Source organism: Petromyzon marinus, unplaced genomic scaffold (assembly GCF_048934315.1).
Source record: "Petromyzon marinus isolate PM22_M1 ecotype Great Lakes invasive population unplaced genomic scaffold, UKy_Petmar_22M1.pri1.0 PM_Scaffold_163, whole genome shotgun sequence".
Classification (NCBI taxonomy): Eukaryota; Metazoa; Chordata; class Hyperoartia; order Petromyzontiformes; family Petromyzontidae; genus Petromyzon; species Petromyzon marinus.
In genome coordinates, this window is record NW_027423128.1 from 196,370 (window position 1) to 206,038 (window position 9,669).

The 9,669-nt window shown below is 44.5% G+C and overlaps 1 long non-coding RNA gene across 2 annotated transcripts; it reads left to right on the forward strand.

The window, feature by feature from the left end:
- The first annotated feature begins 2,747 nt into the window (after nt 1-2,747).
- Nucleotides 2,748-8,588, forward strand: LOC142922766 (uncharacterized). 2 transcript variants are annotated; one of them, XR_012940274.1, is made up of 3 exons: nt 3,240-3,637; nt 7,084-7,148; nt 7,366-8,588. It is a non-coding gene; the product is annotated as an uncharacterized LOC142922766 (long non-coding RNA). The 2 variants fall into 2 exon arrangements; XR_012940275.1 differs by lacking the exon at nt 7,084-7,148 and having other exon boundaries at nt 2,748-3,637.
- Nucleotides 8,589-9,669: the final 1,081 nt, after the last annotated feature.

The following is a 9,669-nucleotide window of genomic DNA, read 5'->3' on the forward strand; positions in this document are numbered from 1 at the left end:
GATACTAAGGCAGGTGAGGCAGCATTGGCTGGGTCATGTAGCCCAAATGCCCAGTCACTGTGTACCCAAACAGCTTCTGTTTGTCCAGATATAAGGGGCTTATCGCTATAGGCAAGAGTTTGACTGCAGTGTAACAGAAGGATGGTGGAGCTGTTTGGGCTTGCCAACAGCTCGACCAGTGGTTTCAAGATCAGCGTCTCTGGAGGAGTTTTGTGAAGGATGTCCGCCTCCAGCAATAACGGAGGGCGGAGGAGTGATGCTCACAACAACGAGCGGAGTGCAGAATGAGTAAAATGCAGCAAGGTGGAACAGTAGGGAGCACAGGTGGTAGATCTGCCAGTCATCCCTGTCACTCAACCCATGACACCTTTATCTATCCTGTAACCTACTGCCCATGAGCCTTCGACAGTCCACATGACCTCAATGTGCACTTAGCCTGGCACAAACACTTTTTTGACGTCACCAATTTTGAGTGGCGAATGGCTTTTATTGTTATTGTGTTTATGTATCCACCCCTTCATGTGTCGTACTGGCCTTCTTAGGTGCTCGCTAGCAGAACTAATCCCAATAATGTAAAAAACGATATGGGAGATTTTTCTCATTTGTATCTTGTATGTTTGTGTACATCGCCTATGTGTGTTTGTGGCGAGCCATGCTGCACAACAAACTCAGCCACAGTTATCAATAGCACGTGATATCTACACTGGTTTTGGGTCCTCTAGGTTGTGTCTGCATTAAATGAGTGCCTGGTACAATGGGTAATCAGTATAACCTATGAGACAAACGTGGCCAGGTGTGGTGCTGGCCATTTCTACCCCACTTTGCGTGCAGGTCTTCAAAGGGGCTCACTAACAGCACTTGACCCACCAGTCTGTGGAGCTACATGGGGGATGTTTGTGTTGAAGCTCGTTCTGTCGGCGTAGAAGACGCTCGACAGTTTATCCTCTGTAGGGAGCACGCGTCTGCTGTGTGTAGCGTGGAGCTGCACGATAGTGAAACCAATAGAGTTGTTGCGCCTTGGGCGTAAACATCAATGTATGTCCATTTGCCAGGTGTTATTTTTTTCATTTCCTGTGGAGATGTGTGCTGTATGAGAGAAAAAGCGACTAAGCCCACGCCCTCACCCCCTTCTCCCTATTGCATTATCTCCTCGTACTATTTGACTACTCATAAAATCATACGTATATAGTGACACCCCAGGGATAAATTAATATTGCTTGTTATAGCACCTTCTTGTAGAAAGAATGCTGGTTAAGTCAGACCGGCCTGTATATGTACAGTATAGATATTTAGTTTGCAGCAATGCAATACACACAGCTCAATACACAAAGAGTTAAATGTATAAATATCTCATACTAAAGAATGGATTACTTGGGTTTACAAACATGATGTACAAAACTCGTTATAGTCTCATGCTCTGCATGCTGTTGTAAATGCACGTGGTGCATACTCACTGACCAGATGCTTCGTTATTATTGATACTAATAAAAAATGTTAAATTAAGAATTTTCTTCATCAATTTCTCACGTTAAACAAATATAGGGAGGCGTTCATCCAGCGGTAGAGAGACAATGGCTGCTGATGATGATGTAACGTGCCGCTAATTTTGAAGAATTCCTAAGAGACAGTGCAAGTGGAGATTCAAAGGCATAGGAAGGTGGTTGCACAGACACCTGGACCACTGCTGTCCTGTATAAGTGATTTATTTAACATAATGAACATTACAGTAACATTGACGTTGCCTCATGTGTGTACTTTAAGTTTTGGCTTCCCCACACAAACACACTACCTCCACAAAAGGTCATGTTTACTCATTTCTGTGAAGCGTATTCAAGTTTAATTTATTAGGTATAGCCCTGTGAGCCATGCGGCTCTTAAGTCGGGTGCAAACGCAACAAACAAAATATGAATCTACATTGCAGAAAACTATTGAACCACAACCAGACCAAAATAAAGCTACAAAAACAATGTAACAGCAGTAATCATAGGAACTGTGATTTTAAAATTAACAAACGATAAACATAACATGTACGACAAAACCTGCAGCCATAGCTGGCAGCACGACACTCCCAGTGTATGATGTGTGAGTGAGTCAGCAGCAGCGTGAGTGAGTGTATGATGTGCGAGTCAACGTATGATGTGCGAGTCAGCGTATGATGATCGAGTCAGTATTAGGTTGAGTGAGTACATGATGTGTGAGCCAGCGCATGATGAGTGAGTCAGTGTATGATGTGTGAGCGAGTCAGCGGCAGAGTGAGTGTATGATGTGCGAGTGAGCCAGCACACGATGAGTGAACCTGTGTATGATGAGTGAATGGGTCAGTGGTTGTTCGAGTGTATGATGTGTGAGTGAGTAAGCGCATGATGAGCGAGTCAGTGCATGATGTGTGAGCGAGTCAGTGCATGATGTGTGAGTGAGTCAGTGCATGATGTGTGAGTGAGTCAGTGCATGGTGTGAATGAGTCAGTGTATGATGTATGAGAAAGTCAGTGTCGGCTCCCTCTGCCCGCGCTGTCGCCCCCCCCTCCCCCCGGCTCCGTCGCCCCCCCCCCCGGCTCCCCCGCCCCGTCGGCCTCCTGGCTCCATCGGCTCCCTCCGTCGGCTCCCCCGGCCCCCTCACAAATGGCCCCGCCAGCCGCTGCTGGGAGCGCGGTATGTGACGTCATACCACTGCTAGACAACCTCAGAGCACCCTCTACCCATACATTGAGAGCAAGGGAGTGCCCACTACATAGGGACTACCCAAGATCAAACCTGGCTCCCACCCTCTAATCGTCACTCAACTAGAGGTGACGCTATCCCGATCATTGCACATTACAACGCAATTTGCCGTCTGCGTGGCATCACGATGGTCGAGGCAGTGAGCACGTGGTGTCACGCAGCTGCTTAATCTGCTAAACCTGTGTGGTGTTTTGAATTAGGTTTACATTTTACTTTTCTTTATCGTAGTGTTGTGTTCATGTGAATGTTCAAATGCTTGCACTGAAGAGTGTTTTGAGATGCCTAAAGTGTTTCGATGCAATTGTATGTATTTCTATATATTCCAATGACAATTTTTAAGCTTTCATTACAATTTAAATAACTCAATGTATTCACAATCAAATACCTAAAGTCACAATTGTACCTAACCGAGACCTCTCAGATTTTAGTAGCAACATTTTATTTTTATAATTATTATTCTTTCCCGTACCTGTCTAAAATTACACGACTATGCTTACAGGTGACACATGGTTTGTTTTCATTTTCTTCAGGTGACTCGATGCATTTATCGTGATGGCATCAAAAGTTTCTGCATGTGAGAGCATTAAAACCAACAAAGTGAATCTGCAGAAATACCTCCAGGCGAAGTCTTCAGAAGTGCTTGACTATTCCTATCAAACAGGGATAGTCCTGGACAGTGTATATGCGTCCCTCAAAAGCGAGAATAACCCCATGGCACGAACACGGGACCTGGTTGACCTGGTGCTCAACAATGGAGAAGAAGTGTGCATGAGATTCCTTAAAGATGTGCTGGTGCCACTGAGATCCGAGATCCCTCTCTTGGGTCAGTGGATATCACAGCATGAGCAGCAGCTCAACGTGATGGGTGTCGATCTGAGCACAACTGCGGGTAAAGCCATCCCTGGAGCAGCTTCTCGTGAGTGATGCTAAACTTCACGTAACCATTCGCATGTCTCTGGCAAGTTTAAGCGAAGGAATTGCTTTGAACTGATATGAACTGTCATTTGATATTCGCAAACTGCACCACTCTTGCATAACAACATCCCTCTCAGGAGGAGGACATTCATATTCCATTCCATAGCAGGGTATGTACAAGGGATCAGAAATTTGGAGGAAAGGATGGATGGATAATGGAAATGTGTGTCAGTATCAAAACATTGCATCCACACTGTACCCCAACATTCCTGAATTTCTGTCCTATCCTACACCTCCCTTTCCTTGCAAATGACTTAAACATGGTGATTTTCTCTCACCTCTTCAGACACAGGCATTTTATTTGAGCTGGAAGAATATAATGAGCTATGAAGCTCTCTTTCAAGTGTCAAGCCCAATATGTTTGGCCATGGCAGCAAACCCATCAGCTGCCTTGGTCTCCATGACTTGGTACAATCTGGATTCCACCAAGGCCATTTCGTTGAAACTGTTTCCCTATTGAGGGTGAATGACCACCTCTCTTAAATTATGGAAGCTGCTTCTAGTTCTTGACTTTTGGGCTGCTTTGGATACCACACACCACTCCATCCTATTGAATCGGCATGGCTACGCAGGCATCTCTCACACTTCCCCATTGCTTCTGCTTCCCCTCTAAAAGTGAGCCCTATTTTTGCAAGCAAGGACTGCCTTCTGTTCAGAAGTCCCAATTATATGGTGTTCCACGTGGCTCGGTCCTTGGCTATCTGCTCTTCTCAGTATAATGTCTCCTCCTTTGTGGACATTGTTTACTCCTAATTTTTTTATATTGACTAGCTATGACTGCTATTCTCTTTGGTTCTATTCAGTAAAGTCACGTAGGTAAAAAATAAAACAACAAAAATCACGACGTTTCGGCCACAACACAAGTGGCCTTCATCAGGTGAAGGGACCAGGCTGTCTCGAGGACAGCGCTGGAGTGAAACACAGCCACGCTCAGACCGCGACCTTTAAGCTGTGTGCGAGGAAACAAGGTGCCTTGACAAAGGAATTAGCATAAAAATTTGCATTTGATTGGCCGACTTAGCATGATGAACGGCGTAGAGGTGGTGTACATGCGGGTGCACATGCCGGTTGGCGCGGAGGGGGAGTTTACCTATTGATGGTGTGAAAAGGGAATTTTTAAGAGCTCATTGCATTTCGGACCAACACCACCTGACCCGTGAATTAAAACATGTACACCTGGCCCTCAAAAGGAATGGATACTCTGACCGTACCATCCGCCAAGCTGTTTCTCCCTCCATACAGAAACAACCACTTGATACTCCGGTGAAAACCATCACACTACCATATATAGCAGGCGTTACTAAAAAGATTTCCAAAATTCTAAACAAACACAAGATCCAGGTCCGGTTCAATACAGTACACAAAATTCGTGATCTGATCCCATCCGTGAAGGATGTCATTCCTGACTTACAGTACCCCGGGGTTTACAAATTGAGTTTTACCTGCGGTGCTTGCTATATCGGGGAGACAAAGCGACATGTCTCTGACCGAATTCGCGAGCACAAATCAGATTTGAAACACGGCAGAACGAATTATTCTGCCGTAGCTGATCACTGTTACAACGCTGTGGGTGATCACGATATAATTTTCTCCGATACCAAGGTTCTTTGCAAACCCACGGGTTTTTATCAGAAATTTGTTTACGAGGCAATTCAGATCTACAAACACAGACACAATTTCAACCGAGAAGATGGTTTCAAATTAAGCAACCATTGGAAAGATGTTGCAAATCGAACCAAACATTAAACTAATTTTCAATGGTACAGTATATTTTTCAAGTAGTGGTACCCCAAACTTTCGCAGCTCTTAAAAATTCCTTTTTCACACCATCAATAGGTAAACTCCCCCTCCCCCCCCACACCAACCGGAATGTGCACCCGCATGTAAACCACCTCTACACCGTTCATCATGCTAAGTCGGCCAATCAAATGCTAATTTTTATGCTAATTCCTTTGTCAAGGCACCTTGTTCCCTTGCACACAGCTTAAAGGTCGCGGTCTGAGCGTGGCTGTGTTTCACTCCAGCGCTGTCCTCGAGACAGCCTGGTCCCTTCACCTGATGAAGGCCGCTTGTGTTGTGGCCGAAACGTCGTGATTTTTGTTGTTTTATTTTTTACTAACGTGACTTTACCGAATAGAACCAGAATATGGATCCTTGCAGTCACGAAAGCTTTAAATCTAGAAATGACTGCTATTTCTAATGACACCCCGCCTTTTAATGCCATTGACTCATGAAACGGAACCTACTCTCTCCTCTTAACTCTTGAAAAATGTTGATACTCCTACTGATACTCCTGCTGTTATGGAGTGACTCATGCAGCAAGCTATGGCTGCAAAGTTTGGTAGTACATGTTATGTGTATCTTTTATTGTAAAATTTAAATTAGTTCCTATGATCACTGTTACATTGCTTTTATAGCTTTATTTTAGTGATTTCTAAAACGTTTTGGTTTAGCCATATTTATTTGTTGTAGTACAGAGTTAGACTGATAACTTTAATCTAAATTGTCTTATGGTTGTAATTGTTTGGCTTGCATCCCACTGGGATGTTTGCACACAGCATTGATATACGGTGCTTTTTCCGGAACACTTTGCTGTTTTTTCCTGGATTTTTCTGTTTGCGCGTAGTCACTTTAAGATGTTTCTTGTTCCTGGTTTTGTTTGTTGCAGTTGCACCCGATTCAAGAGCCGAATGGCTCACAGGGCTATACAAAATAAATGAAACTGAAACTGGATTGGTTATACTTCACTCCAGATTCAACGTCAAATTTGTAGACCTCGTCATTTGTAAAAAAGTCCACGGGAGATAATGACTCCGAATATATGATTCCCGAGAAATTAAAATAAGATCAGATACAGAGGGATCAGGCTACTCATGGTCACCATTGCCCAAGTGGTGAGAGACTGGGTTCAATGTTTCCTTGGAAAGCTGATGGAAGTTGTTGAGCAAATTTGTCATTGGAAATCGACACTCTCCACAATGTAGTGGCTGCCACAGTGTTTGCTGATGATGCAGTAGCCAGATTAGTTGAAGTTCAAGTGAACCTACGATGTATCACGTGGGATGCTACGAGTGTTGTGATTCATGTGTCTGTTCTTGTGGAAGTGACAGCACTTCATCTTCTCTGCTGCTAGGACCGTGGCTGGTGTACTGCACTCCACCAGTGTAGCCCCCGTGCTACGTGATGTAGGCCAGCTTGAGATGGGAGAGGAAACACAGCCCCAATACCAGTGAAATATAAAAAAAAAAATCAACATCCTAGACAAAAAAAAAATCGATAATTGTAGGATAAGGCAAGCAGTGCATTTTACACACAGATTGATAAAATTAGGTTGTGATGATGCTGATGTACACGGTAATGCTAAATGTGGTACTATCTTTTTCACAGGCAAAACAAACAAGACACATGGTGGTAGCATTTTTGTTATGATAAAACATATTTTTTTACAAAAGGTACAGTGTTTATAAAAATTGCATTTGGAGAATACACATCGTGAAAACTTCCACACAATAATTCATGATGTACATGATGTTGCTGCATTATCCATGGTGAATGAATTCGCTACGCTTTTTTTACATAGTTTATTTTAAACATATTTGTCTGCTGTAGGAATATGTTTTTTATTGTAAGTGAAACTGATCTGCTCGTTAAATTATTTGTGTCATTTAGATAAGCCTGGTGATGATTTCAGAGAATTATTGCTGAAGCTGACATCATTAACACGAAACTACGACGCACGACCTGGAGAACCTGCAGTGTTTTTGCTGGAGAGGATGGTGAAGCCAATTCTGGTTCCCTACTACCGCCATCAAGAAACCAAGGAGCACGAGTTACTAGCGAGAGGCAAGCAGCACGAGGAGCTGATGAAGAGAGCACAGAGAGAAGGGATTACTTACAAGAAGCTCTTTGATCACATTGGAAAAAAAACACACCCCCGACTGGTTATTGTAGTGGGGACTCCAGGCAGCGGTAAAACCATGTTGAGCAAATTCATTGTGCACAGCTTGCTGTCAGGTGAGAAAGTATTTGCACGACGCTTTGAGCACATCGTGCTCATAAGGTTCAGGGAGATAAATGATATTGGAGAGGTGTCACTGGCAGAGCTGTTTTCTAAGCTGCACTCATGTTTGGGAAACAAAGCGGATGAGGTTTTCGCAAACCAAGAGAGAACCCATTTTGTTATGGAGGGGTTGGACGAGTTTGGAAAGCGCCTTGACTATGCCAATGCGTGCACCGATCCACGTAAGACGGCAACAGTAGAAGCCATCATTGCTGCCCTAGTGAATGGAAATCTCTTGCCCAAGGCCTCGGTCTTGATAACGACCAGACCCATTGCCATGGAACAACTGAGTCAAGTGAATGTTGATCGAGCTGTTGAAATCACTGGGTTTTCCAACAAAGATAAAATAGCATTTTTTAACAAATTTTACCAAGATAGGAGTCTAGCAGAAAGGGCACTCAAGCTCCTGCAGGAAAATGAAACAGTGAATACATTGTCCCAGAACCCTTCATTCTGCCATATAGCAGCCATTACACTGAAGGAACATTTACAAAAGTCTGAACATTCTGAGATTATCCTCAAATCAATGACCGACCTCTTCACACAATACGTGTTTGGGCTCATAGTACACCATGGACGTGGCAGCTGCTGTGCCAAGGAAATTGTATCGTCTCTTGGCAATATGGCTCTGAAGGGGGTTCAGCAAATCATCCAGATGTTCAGCCAAAAAGATCTAGAAGAGTTTGTTGTTAGTTCTTCTGAACTAGGAAGTACATTCATCAACAAAGTGTTCACATGTGAGGGCATTAAACAAGGGAGTTGTTATTCATTTTCACACTTGACAATGCAGGAATTCTTTGCAGCGATAGCTCTGCATCTGTCACATTCAACATGGCCAGTGAATGACGTCATCAAGGCTATTAAGGACAGCAAAGATGGGAGGTTTGATGTGTTTCAGAGGTTTTTTTGTGGACTGGCATCAAGCACTCCATGGAAGTTCTTTGAGGGTATCTTGGATCCTCCATCTGCAGATTATCAAAAGGAAATAATCGAGTGGCTCAATCGCAGCATGAAGAATCGGATGGTTGACAAACACAGGCTCAACAGTCTCCTGCACTGCGTGCACGAGCTGCACGACCGCAAGTCCCTGAGTGATGTCACTCGGTCCATGACTGAGATAGACCTGTCATTCACAAGGCTGTCCCTGCCAGACTGCGCTGCCATCTCCTGGATCCTGCTGCAGCGAGAAGAACCTGTGGAGACACTCAACCTGTTCGGCTGTGGCATCGGCACCGAGGAAATGAAGAGGCTTCAGCGTGGACTGCACAGATGTAAACATCTAGTGTAAGACTGGCACACCTTGCATTCACTACTTCACAAATTGTGTGTGCATAATTGTGCGTGATATCAACTCAGTTTCAATTGAGCACCAGGTGCAGTGTGTAAAACATCGCTACTCGGGAGACAAAAGCAGCCGGGCGTGATACTGGCCACCCACTCCATCATATGCCATGCCGGCTTTCATAGGTGCTCCCTAACGGCACTTTCCCCAGCAGTCTGTTAAGGCTATACGGCAGATCTTTGTCTATAAGAATCCTCACTTATTAACTGTGCATACAGTACAATGTAACTCCATTCTCACGTAAACACTCGGTCTTGCGTAGCCCAAGCATGAACACAAATTTTGACAAATTCTTCCCCTTGCCACTGCCATCATTGTCCTCACTCACTTCACTCCTCTCCCCGCACGCCACGCTCACCCCTCCCTTGATACCTCCCATTAACCCCCAATCTGCACCTGCCTTCACTTTTTCCATAACCCATCCCCCACCCTTGCCCATACCTTCACTCTCCAGCCGCATACCCACTCCCACTCATCCACTGAGGGATGAGGTTCGGTGAGTGAGTGCGTGCCTGCTTGAGTTGGTGGGTGACTTGGTGGGTGGATCGATGAGTGAATATGTGGAGTTAAG